Genomic DNA, 10,081 nt, shown 5'->3' with positions numbered 1-10,081 from the left:
TTATTATAGTGTGATCCTAGCACTATAGATGTGGGCTGGCCTCTTTTTATGGGAGCTTATATAGCTCAGCTAAAATATCATCTGTTCTCAGCTGGAACTTGATTTACAGTCTGTAGAGGGGAACAAACCTTTTCCTGTGACTTGGAAAAAAATATTCCAGCATTTTTTTATATTTAAGCCCACTATAATTTTAAACTTTTCTTCCTCATTCAGACACTTTTGGCTCATATCCCTTATTCCCTGAATGGATGCTTGGAGCTTCCTCATTCTTATGCCGGTCAAAGAAAAAGTCTTGTGGGTGGGTAGAGAACATCACTGTTATGGAGTCTGGTTTGTGGTGAAGATTGCTAGGTTGGAAACTTAAGTCCCCAATTCCACAATCACGTGCTTGTGCTTAACTTTACTCACGAGTGGTCATATTGACTTAATGAGACTGCTCATGTGTGTAACATTAAGCAACATATGCACAGTGTTCCCAGTATATTCAAGTTCTCACCAAAACTACAAGTCACTTCCACTTCTGCCCATAAGGGAAAAGAAAGGAGAGAGGTATCCCATGTTTGGTGCCAAAAGCCTTAACTGCTTCTTGGATGCCAAAGATCTAAATTGTCTTTCATACCTTTCTGGGTGCTTACAATCCTAACTGTTCCCTGACCATTTGCCAAAACCTCCAGCTACAATAAATGTATGCATTGTCAGTACAAATACCTATTGAATATAAAAAATGTGGAGACCAGGTAAAATAGGTTAGATATATCCAGCTGAATAGCGCAGTACCATAATGGTTGTGTTATTCATTTTAGTATTCAATCAAATCCTCCAATTTTTTGCAATTTACTTGGAAGCTTCCAGAGAATTTTCATTTTGCACAAGAATCCCTCACTGGGGTATTAATTCAGAAACCAGGAGTCTTTGGTGCAGAATTTAAGTGAAGTTTGCTGCTGACCATGTGAAAATAAACTACTTTAATAGCTGTCTTTTCAAGAGTTCAGTTCCTCTGGAACCCTTATGTAACAGTTTTGTTGTCACTGGGTACTACATTCAAGGTAAATTGTAAAGATAGAGTAACATAACATAATGGAACAGCCTATTATGTGTACATTAAAAACACAGACATAGTAGTAACCTAACTTGATCTGTATGGGAAAACAGTAATATCATACATCTAAGGCTGCTTTGTTTTGGTAGGTGTGGTAAAAGGAGGCTGAATTCTTCACTAGAATGTATTGGTCCCTCTTGACTACTGTGGCAAGATTAATTCATTTAAGCTGCCATACTGGAAGATCATTTCTAATGTTTAAGTTCCCTATTCACACTATGATCATAGTCTAAATACCAGATGACATTTTGGCCAAATTTCATCCTTATATGGCAGGTCAGTGCAAAGCCTCCTTGCCAATAAAGATCCAGAGTAAAATCCTGGCCCCACTGAAGTCAATAACAAAACTCTCATTGACTTCAGTAGAGCCAGTATTTCATCCCTGGTGTGTCTACTCCATTCCACTGCAGGAAATACAGAGGAGCAGTCACTATTCTGGCCCAAAGAATTCTTAGAGTTTCCTGCACAAAACCTGATGACTCAGACTTGGTGACAATTCTATGTAATTTTCACCCATTCTGAATAGCCAGTACATAGGAGGCAGAGGAAACATATCCCACTAGGGTTCTTTGTTTATTGCCATCAGAGGCTAATGGAATGTTATTTCTGTGTATGCATGTGACATGACATCATTGGAAGAATGTTAACAAGAAGGGGAAGTGCTTCCTGTTGTTCTATATTGGGTGCTGGGTTTAATAACTAGCAGAGGATATTTTGTCTTTATTTTTCATTAAAAACACATTTCATAGTCCCAGTGGATACCTTTCTTGTCATGATTCCAATTCTGCAGTTCTTACGGAGGCAAAAGTCCTATTAATGTCAAGCAAATCTTTATTCATCTTTGTCATGATTATGGGTTGGCCCTTTTGTTGGTCTCTTTTGGTACTTCCTCAGGTATTCAGCTTCTTGCCCTTATTCATCTTGATTCATCTTGGGGACACTACCTCATATATACCAGCTACTTTTTCACCCTGTAGGCCAACTGTGTTTTGGGCACTTGCATTTCCTCCCTTTGGAAACTTGTGACCTGTGATATAATTACCAACAGCCTTCTTAAAACAAAATATTTTAATTTAATGATTGGAACAAAGCATTCAAGGGAAAAAACGATATAAAAACAACAACCAGCCTGTGTGCATACTTAGTGTCATCTAATCTTACACTTCGCTACAAGCTAAATTAGATAGTTTTCCTCTTAAAATATAGGAGCAGAACCAATTCACATTCTCCTAGCAGGCCCAGATCTTCCTTTGTCTGTGGGTTTCTCAAACTGGTTCTCTCCATCTAACCCCCTGTTCAAGTTGGTTTCATTGCTCCCCAAAGAGAAGGGGATAGAGCCATTAAGGTTACCTGCCCTGTTATTTCTTAATGACCTTTAAGTTTAAGGGGTTAGATGACTATTATGAAGGGCCTTCTCCCTCTTTCCCTCGGTAGATAGGCTCTGCTATTCTGTCAGACCCCTAAGGTAAAATATCCATTGCCGTATATGGTCCAGATTCACTATTATTAGTTATTAAAGAGCACCCCCACATTTGTCACAAATGTCAATGAGAATTTTTGCTGAACAAGGACTGCAGGACAGAACCCTTATTAATGCAGCTGTGCCCTTGAGAATGATGTTTGTCCCTGTGCTGCCTCATCAAAATGCCTTTCCTTTCATGTATTTAAAAATACAGACCTAAATTTTCAAAAGTGACTAGTGATTTTCAGGTGACTCAGTTTTGAGTGCCAAGTTTGAGCAAATCTGTCAATGTCATGCTCTGCCGCATAACAGATGTCTCATATGTAGGGTGACCAGATAGCAAGTGAAAAAAATCTGGATGGGGGTGGGGGAGGGTTATAGGAGCCCATATAAAAAAAAAGCCCCAAATACTGGGACTGTCCCTATAAAATCAGGACATCTGGTCACCCTACTCATATGCAGCTGGAGGGAAGGCCTCAAATTAAAGGGAAAATATACTGGCTCTTTATTTCAGTGGTGTCAGGGTACAGGGAGATGAGTGGTTGCTTTTCCATGCACTGCCTATGTGCCTGCTCCCTTTCCACCAGTGAAAAGAGCAAGAGGGGAGGGAGCATTGATGGAGAGCCCAGTGAGGGCTCTTCCCCCATCCCGTGAGCCAGCTGCTGATCACTGCAGCCTTCTTTGAACCCAGCCTCCACAGCCTACCTTTGAAGTCTGCAATTCACCCTGCTCCAGACTCTCCCAATATACACTCCCCCCTCCCCTCAGGGAGTTTTTTGTGCCTTCTCCTCCTCCCCCCACCCCCATTCCAATGCAGTAGGCTTGCTCTCAACTACTCTCTAACTATCCCTTGCTCCAGGCTCCCCAAACCCCCCACTTTCCAGACCTACCTCCCAATACCGCCTAATCCAAGTCCCATAATCCTCCTGGGCTCCTTTAGATCTCATCCTTCTCTGGGTTACCAACCCTCCTCCCACACACCTTTTCTAGACCATCCCTCACTTGACTCTGCCTGATCCCCTCAGATCCCCACACTAATCCAGGCTCTCCTGATACCCACTCCATTTGTCCAAGCTCCCAGCCTCACCTTTTAGGTTAGTGGTGAGGAAAACAACCTAGTTGCCTTAATACCCTCCCTTCAGGCTCCTGGGGGTGACTGGCTAGCCCAGCCCCATATTAATTCTCATGGGGCCATGAAGCTGAGGGAGCACTGCCCAACAGAATGGGAATGGTCCTAATGCCTTTTGCTCAGCAAGCTCCCACACTGGGCCAGTTGAGTTCTAGGCCTGACCTTCATAGGCTGGGCCCTGTGAAAGCCTCTCCTTAGAGGGCAAGTATGGGCAAGGGGGACTCCTGACCACTGGGAAGAGGCTTTCTTAGGGCTCTGACTATCTAGACAGGCCCCAGCACTCAGCTCTTCCTTACCTGTTTTGAGTCAGGTTGGAGAGAAGAATCCTTCCTCAGCCTGACTGCGTGGTGAATCCCTTACCCACAACATCTCAGGCTATTCTCTAGGGATGGGACTGAGCCTTTGTGCCTCCTTCCAAATGTCTTCTTACTGACCTTGGAGGCACCCCCATGGCAATAGCAGCTCACCACTTCCCTTGTCAGAGCAGGGCTACCCTGACAGCTCACCTCAGTTGCCTCATCCCCTGCAGCACCACCTCCCTTCCCTGGGGTACCACCTCCTCCCATGGTCACTGTTGCTCATCCTGCCTGCAGTGAGTAAGCCTATGGTCCTCATCTGCCCCAGGTCAAGGGGCCCCTCGTGCCTAGTAGAAACAAACATAGCAGCAGCAGGGTTCCACAGAAAGCTAGTGGGAACATTAATTGCTTTTTTTGAGGGAGAGGGCAGAATTTGAATTTTTGTGAAGCAGGGCAGAAACAATAACTTCTTGAAGGGGAAGGGGTATTCTGGAATTCTCCATACCCCACCAGGCATAATTTGTAGCCTTCCCAAACCCTCCATACTTTTCTTTGCCTGGCTACAGGTCTGCCTTGGTGGAGTGAAGGACAGCTCCCTTAGGTGTGCTGGGAGTTCTGTGCATCTCTATGTATGACAGTTTTTGCCAGTCAGAGTCCATAATCCCTCCTACTAGGTTCTTTTTCCCATCACCCCTGAGCTAGTGAGAGTGGGGGGAGGGTACCATATGGGGAGATCTGCCACAATCACTGCTGAGAAAATTACATATGGAACTGCACAGAACTTGGCAGCTATACCTGAGTGACCATAACGGGGCCTGATATTCAGAGGGCTGGTGCTCAGCACTTTCTGAAAATCAGGTCCTCTTTAACACATTTCCAGTTGGGTGTCTAAAAATGGAGGCATCCAAAATCCCTAAGTCATTTTTGAAAATTTAGGTCATATTTCTTTTTCTTTGATTTATCTTTAGATATTTGCACAGCTCCCATCTCATTATATAATGACATAATTCTGGTATCTAGCCTGAATTGGTAATACAGAATTCTTTTATCATCTTGGATGGTATTTAAACTAAGCTTTGGGATTTTAAATATCAGGGTTGGAATGCACCTTAGAAGGTCATCTAGTCTAACCTGCTGCTCAAAGCAGGACTAATCCCCAGACAGATTTTTACACCGGTTCCCTAAATGGCCCTCTCAAGGATTGGATTCTCAGCCCTGGATTTAGCAGGCCAATGATCAAACCACTGAGCTATCCTTCCCTCTGTTGTAAGTTTTGCGAGTAGATGTTCATGCAGGTACTCTTTAGAAAACTAATCAGTATTTGGCAACAGCATCAACACAAACACCTATTCAACTAGAATCAAAAATATTTGCAGGGAAACTAAATTTAGCTATTCCAAAAACTGTCAATAACAATACTCCCTAAAATCACTCTAACCACCATGCAGGTATTCAGGAAATAAGCGTTCAGCATTCTCTGTATTCTGAGTACAAGTGGAGTACTTGGGTTATATTAAATGGTAATGTTAAAGAACACATTTAAATAATTAATATATTTTTACTCACTGTCTATAACTAACCCATTATTTTGTTACCGTAAATTTGTTGGATTGCCAGAATAGGAATGGGGGAAAGATGGAAGAAGAGATAAAAAAAATAGAAGAAAGAAGAAACTTTGTTAATGTCAGATTCTTTTTCTCTGATCAAACAGACATCTACTAAAAACTGCTGAGGAAGGTATTTTCTGTGATGCAACGTTCAGGCCCAAGTTTAAATACTTGGTTTCAGTTCTAACTTCAAATTTGCATCTCTTTGGGGATTATTTGATCTTTATGACCAAATTCTGTCTGTGGGTGCTCTCTCTTGGCTTCCATTGAATTAAAAAGGAGCTAGGCATGTATATGAAGGCAGAATTTGGACCTGAGTGTAGTTGTTTGTTTCATTATATTCAAAAATAATCATATGCATAGCTTTCAAACTTACCAATATTAATATTTTGAGAAATGTTTAAGCATGAATCAACACACTTTTTAAAACTAGTGAAATCTATATTTTATACTAGTGAGTTAGATTAAAATAAAACAGAAATTCTTAGAAATGTTACTGAAGTTTTCTGTTTGCAATCTTCAAAGAAAAAAGAGGCAAAATATTTCAAACATAAATAAAATGTGTTGAGCACCTTATAGGGCATTTTCCTTACACAACTTAGTAAGAAATGCACCACTGTGATATGACATAGAAGGGAAAACCAAAGTGATAGACAGAAATTATCAGTTCAGGTGGAATGACCTACACACTGGTTAAATAGTATAGAATTCTATCACTTTTAAAAGGTGATATTTTCTGTAGGACCCAGTTAATTTAATACTATTAGAGAAAAATGTAATTATTTGGTACCTATTTGCCTACATACATCTTAGTAACACTGGGCCCAATGACTTCAGCTGGACTTACGGGTAAGGCTATGATTATGTTACGGTGGTCACGGAACCTGTGATTTCCAGAAACCTGTGTGACATTTTCTGCTTCAGCCCTGGGGTTGCAGGGCTGGAGCTGTCAGCCAGCAGGGATGCCAGAGCTCTCAGCTGCGGGGGCCCCGCAGCTCCAAGCTGCCAGCCCTGGAGCTCTCAGCTGTGGTGCCCCGCCCCCAACCGCACTCAGTCCCCGTGGGCAGTGGGGGGCCCTGCAGCTCCCAGGCACCTGCCTGGAGCTCCAAGACACTGGAGCTCTGAGCCACAGCATGGCCCCCCACAGGTCTGGGCTACCACAGGCGGCCCCAGGAGTTCTGAGCCACCACAGGCGGTGGGGGCCTCTGGAGCTCCCAGCTGTGCAGTGGCAGGTGGCCCCCAGAGCTCCAGGTAACAGTGGGGTGTCCCCCAGAGTTCCAAGCTGGGGCAGGGGCCCGGCAGCTCCCAGTCGCCAGTCCTGGAACCCCAAGCCTCCATGGGCAGCAGGGGGCCCACAGCTCCCATCTGCTGTGAGCAGCAGCAGGTGGGTGCTGGACACCCCCCGCCCCCACTCCCCATTTTGTCAAGGTTATTTTTAGTAAACATCATGACAGGTCCATGATGTTTACTAAAAATTACCATGACAAAATCTTAGACTTAGTTATTGGTACTCAGTATTTGTGAAAATCATTTTCTGCATAAATTGAATCTCTTCATTCTTCACTGTGTTAAAGTAAAAAATATTCTCTTTCTTTAGTATCTTTTGGATCTGTGCTCTGTAATAGTTTAAATCTATGGTTTTAAAGTATGTCAATTATATAATTGAGCTAATACGTTTTCTGTAATTTGTTCCTTATTTCATGTTCAATGAATGGAACTGATGCCTATACAGTGTATCTGACCTAAACAGCTATAAGAAATGTCAATCATGACACAGTTGTGATGGGCAACACTAAGGCCCCAATTCTGCAAATGTGTCGGGGCTTGACTTTACTACCATCAATGGATCCACCCATGCTAGTAAAGTTAAACAAATGTATAAGTCATTGCAGGACAGAGCCTTAGTAAGGCTCTTATTCAGCAAGGTACCTAAGCATGTGCATAATTTAAAGCACTTGAATAGCCCCAAGTTAGTATATTCTTAAATAAATATCTTGCTGAATAGGGGCCTAAGCTTGTAAGATCTCCTTCTCCTGGCAAGGACTGTGTAATGTTATGAATGTATAGTGCCAAACACAATGGAGTCTCAATCTTGATTGGGCCTCCGGGTGTCTATTGCAATACATACATAACAAACACTGTTTATAATAAAGGTGGCCATTTATTATTTTTTATTTGTTTTTTGTGTAGGCCTTTTAGCTAGTTATCCTTGACCTTCATGGATGAGCATTTGTTGTCATGTGTTAATTTGTTGTTGTTAATATTTAGTGCTGATATTTGTCATCCACTTGAAATATTTATTCCTGTTCATTATGAGTTGTGATCACTTGGGCTTGATGCTGCCATTGACTTTATTTGCATTTCCAAATACAGAACAATGGAAATTTTGAGTGTGGATCATTGGCAGGATGAGCAAAAAGAAACACAAGATGCTAAGTCTGAAGAGTTATATATATACAAGAATAACGGATAACAAAATATTGAAAGCTGAAAATTCACTTTTGATTACTTATTTTTCAAACTTAAAAGGAAAAGTAATTCTTCTGTCTGAAAAACTTCTACTTATGCATCCGATGAAGTGGGTATTCACCCATGAAAGCTCATGCTCCAATATGTTTGTTAGTCTATAAGGTGCCACAGAACTCTTTGCCACTTTTACAGATCCACACTAACATGGCTACCCCTCTGATACTTATTGTTAGACCCCCTATGATACTATAACTACAATTATTGTTCTCTTTTTTTCAGTTTATTTACTTTGTACATTTGAGAGCACTCTGTGTACAGTCAATTTCATTTTCCCTATGTAGGTAATTAGGCCTTATGTCCATGTGCTGCTGCATTGAATTCAGTGGGTTTTTCCACACTGGGACTCCACTGGGGTGCAGGGGACTGCACTTGCAGATTAGGGGCCTTCACTTGTCAGCTTTCTTTGTGGACTTTTTGTACTGCATTAAGGGAGAGTTATTGGTAAAAATAGGATATTGTGATAGTGAACTTACAGAAATTGACAGGGAGGATAAAGCAACTGTGATACCTGAAATTACTTTTTAAACTTATAAACTAATTATATTTCAAGCTGTGTCCCTTTATTATTGAAGATTTTAGCATTGCATGAACAATATTTTTATGTAACACAAAATTAGGCACTGATACTGCGCTGAGCTAGATAAGGGAAGACCCCCCCAACACCTATATGAAGCTTCACTATCCAGTGCAAAGGTCTGCTTTTGTAGAGCAGCTTGCAAGATCAGGATCTTAATGATTGTCCTGTACTCATGTTTCACCTAGTTCTATAGTTGTTTGTGTGTGTTTTTTTTCCATATGGGGATATATTCCTATATATAAAACCTTTTCCAGACTCCTGGTACTGACTGCACATATTTAACAGTACCTGATGGGACTTATTACTATTAGATCCTCCCCCTATAAAGAAAAGTAATATTTAAAGGAACCCTAAACCTAAAAATAGCAAACGACTGCTGCATTTTTCTCCTTATTATTCCTTCAACGTAGGCATTAAATCAGTGGAGATGATGCACCTAAGCTGTAGCTGTTGTTTGTGGCTGTATTTTTGGTAACACTGATTACTGCTGCTGCTGCTGCTTCCCGGAGGCTCAGGCGCAGCGGCAGCTAGAACGAGGGGAGGAAGAATGAGACACCCCGGCGGCAGCGGCAGCAGCAGCAGCAGTTTCCCCTTTCCCCAGCCCTGACTCCACGGGCGCATGCTCACTTGTGCCCGCAGCCCTGGACCATATTTGTCAGGACTACTCGAGAGACGGAGAAAGAGAGATTGGGGGGGTAAGAAGCGGCTGGTTCTGATATAATCTGTGACCCCGTTAGGGCGGTGCAATGCAAACGGCTGGTGATGGTTTTTAATTCCCCCCCTTAGGTGAAGATGAAAGTTAGAGAGAGCGCGAGAGATAAAGGGAGACGCACCTCCTCTCCCTTCCTTACGAAACATATCTGGGGAAGCGGAGAAGGGTGTGTGTATGGGGGGGGGAGTAGGGGGCTTCTCCACCCCCACCTCTGGCAGCAAGGATGGAACTTAATGCAGGGGAAAGTGGGCAAGTGACTCTCAAGTGGCTGGAGAGCGGGTGGGTCACTGGGTAGCTCCCTAAATAATAAGTGTGTGAGTGTGAAAGAGGAACAAAAGAGAGCGCGAGAGGTGCCTTGTATTTATTTATTTTTCTTCCCAAACACACGAAGGGTGGACGACAGAGAAGGGAGCTGCTGGGAAATGTGGACAGTGGGGGGGGGGGGGGGTTGGAGGGAGGAGGAAGAAGAGAAACATTTTGCAGACCTGCCCCACCAATGAGCTTGTCAGTTGGCTCCATTTAATGACACTTATGGGGCACTGCTGTGTCGCTAGGAACAATGTAACGTGGGTGCAGCGGCTAGGATTTGGAGGGGGGGGTGCATGAGTGTGTGCGTGCGAGGTTCATTTGGGCAGATTCCCGACACCCCCAAAGGGAAGAGGGGCGTAAG

General features: G+C 42.9%; 1 protein-coding gene across 2 annotated transcripts in view; it reads left to right on the top strand.

Moving 5' to 3' along the window:
• Nucleotides 1-9,210: 9,210 nt before the first annotated feature.
• Nucleotides 9,211-10,081, top strand: part of L3MBTL3 (L3MBTL histone methyl-lysine binding protein 3) — a 153,367-nt gene continuing 152,496 nt past the window's right edge. Inside the window, exon 1 of one of the 2 annotated variants that reach the window (XM_039531841.1) lies at nt 9,211-9,394. The gene's annotated coding sequence lies outside the window, so the exon portion shown is untranslated. Of the gene's footprint in view, nt 9,395-9,671; nt 9,691-10,081 lie in introns of those variants that run through there. The other variant, XM_039531836.1, reaches the window with a different exon arrangement.

Source organism: Mauremys reevesii, linkage group 3 (genome assembly GCF_016161935.1).
Source record: "Mauremys reevesii isolate NIE-2019 linkage group 3, ASM1616193v1, whole genome shotgun sequence".
In the NCBI taxonomy this organism is placed as follows: Eukaryota; Metazoa; Chordata; order Testudines; family Geoemydidae; genus Mauremys; species Mauremys reevesii.
The sequence above is the reverse complement of the archived record's forward strand: the minus strand, read 5'-3'. Positions and strand labels throughout refer to the sequence as shown.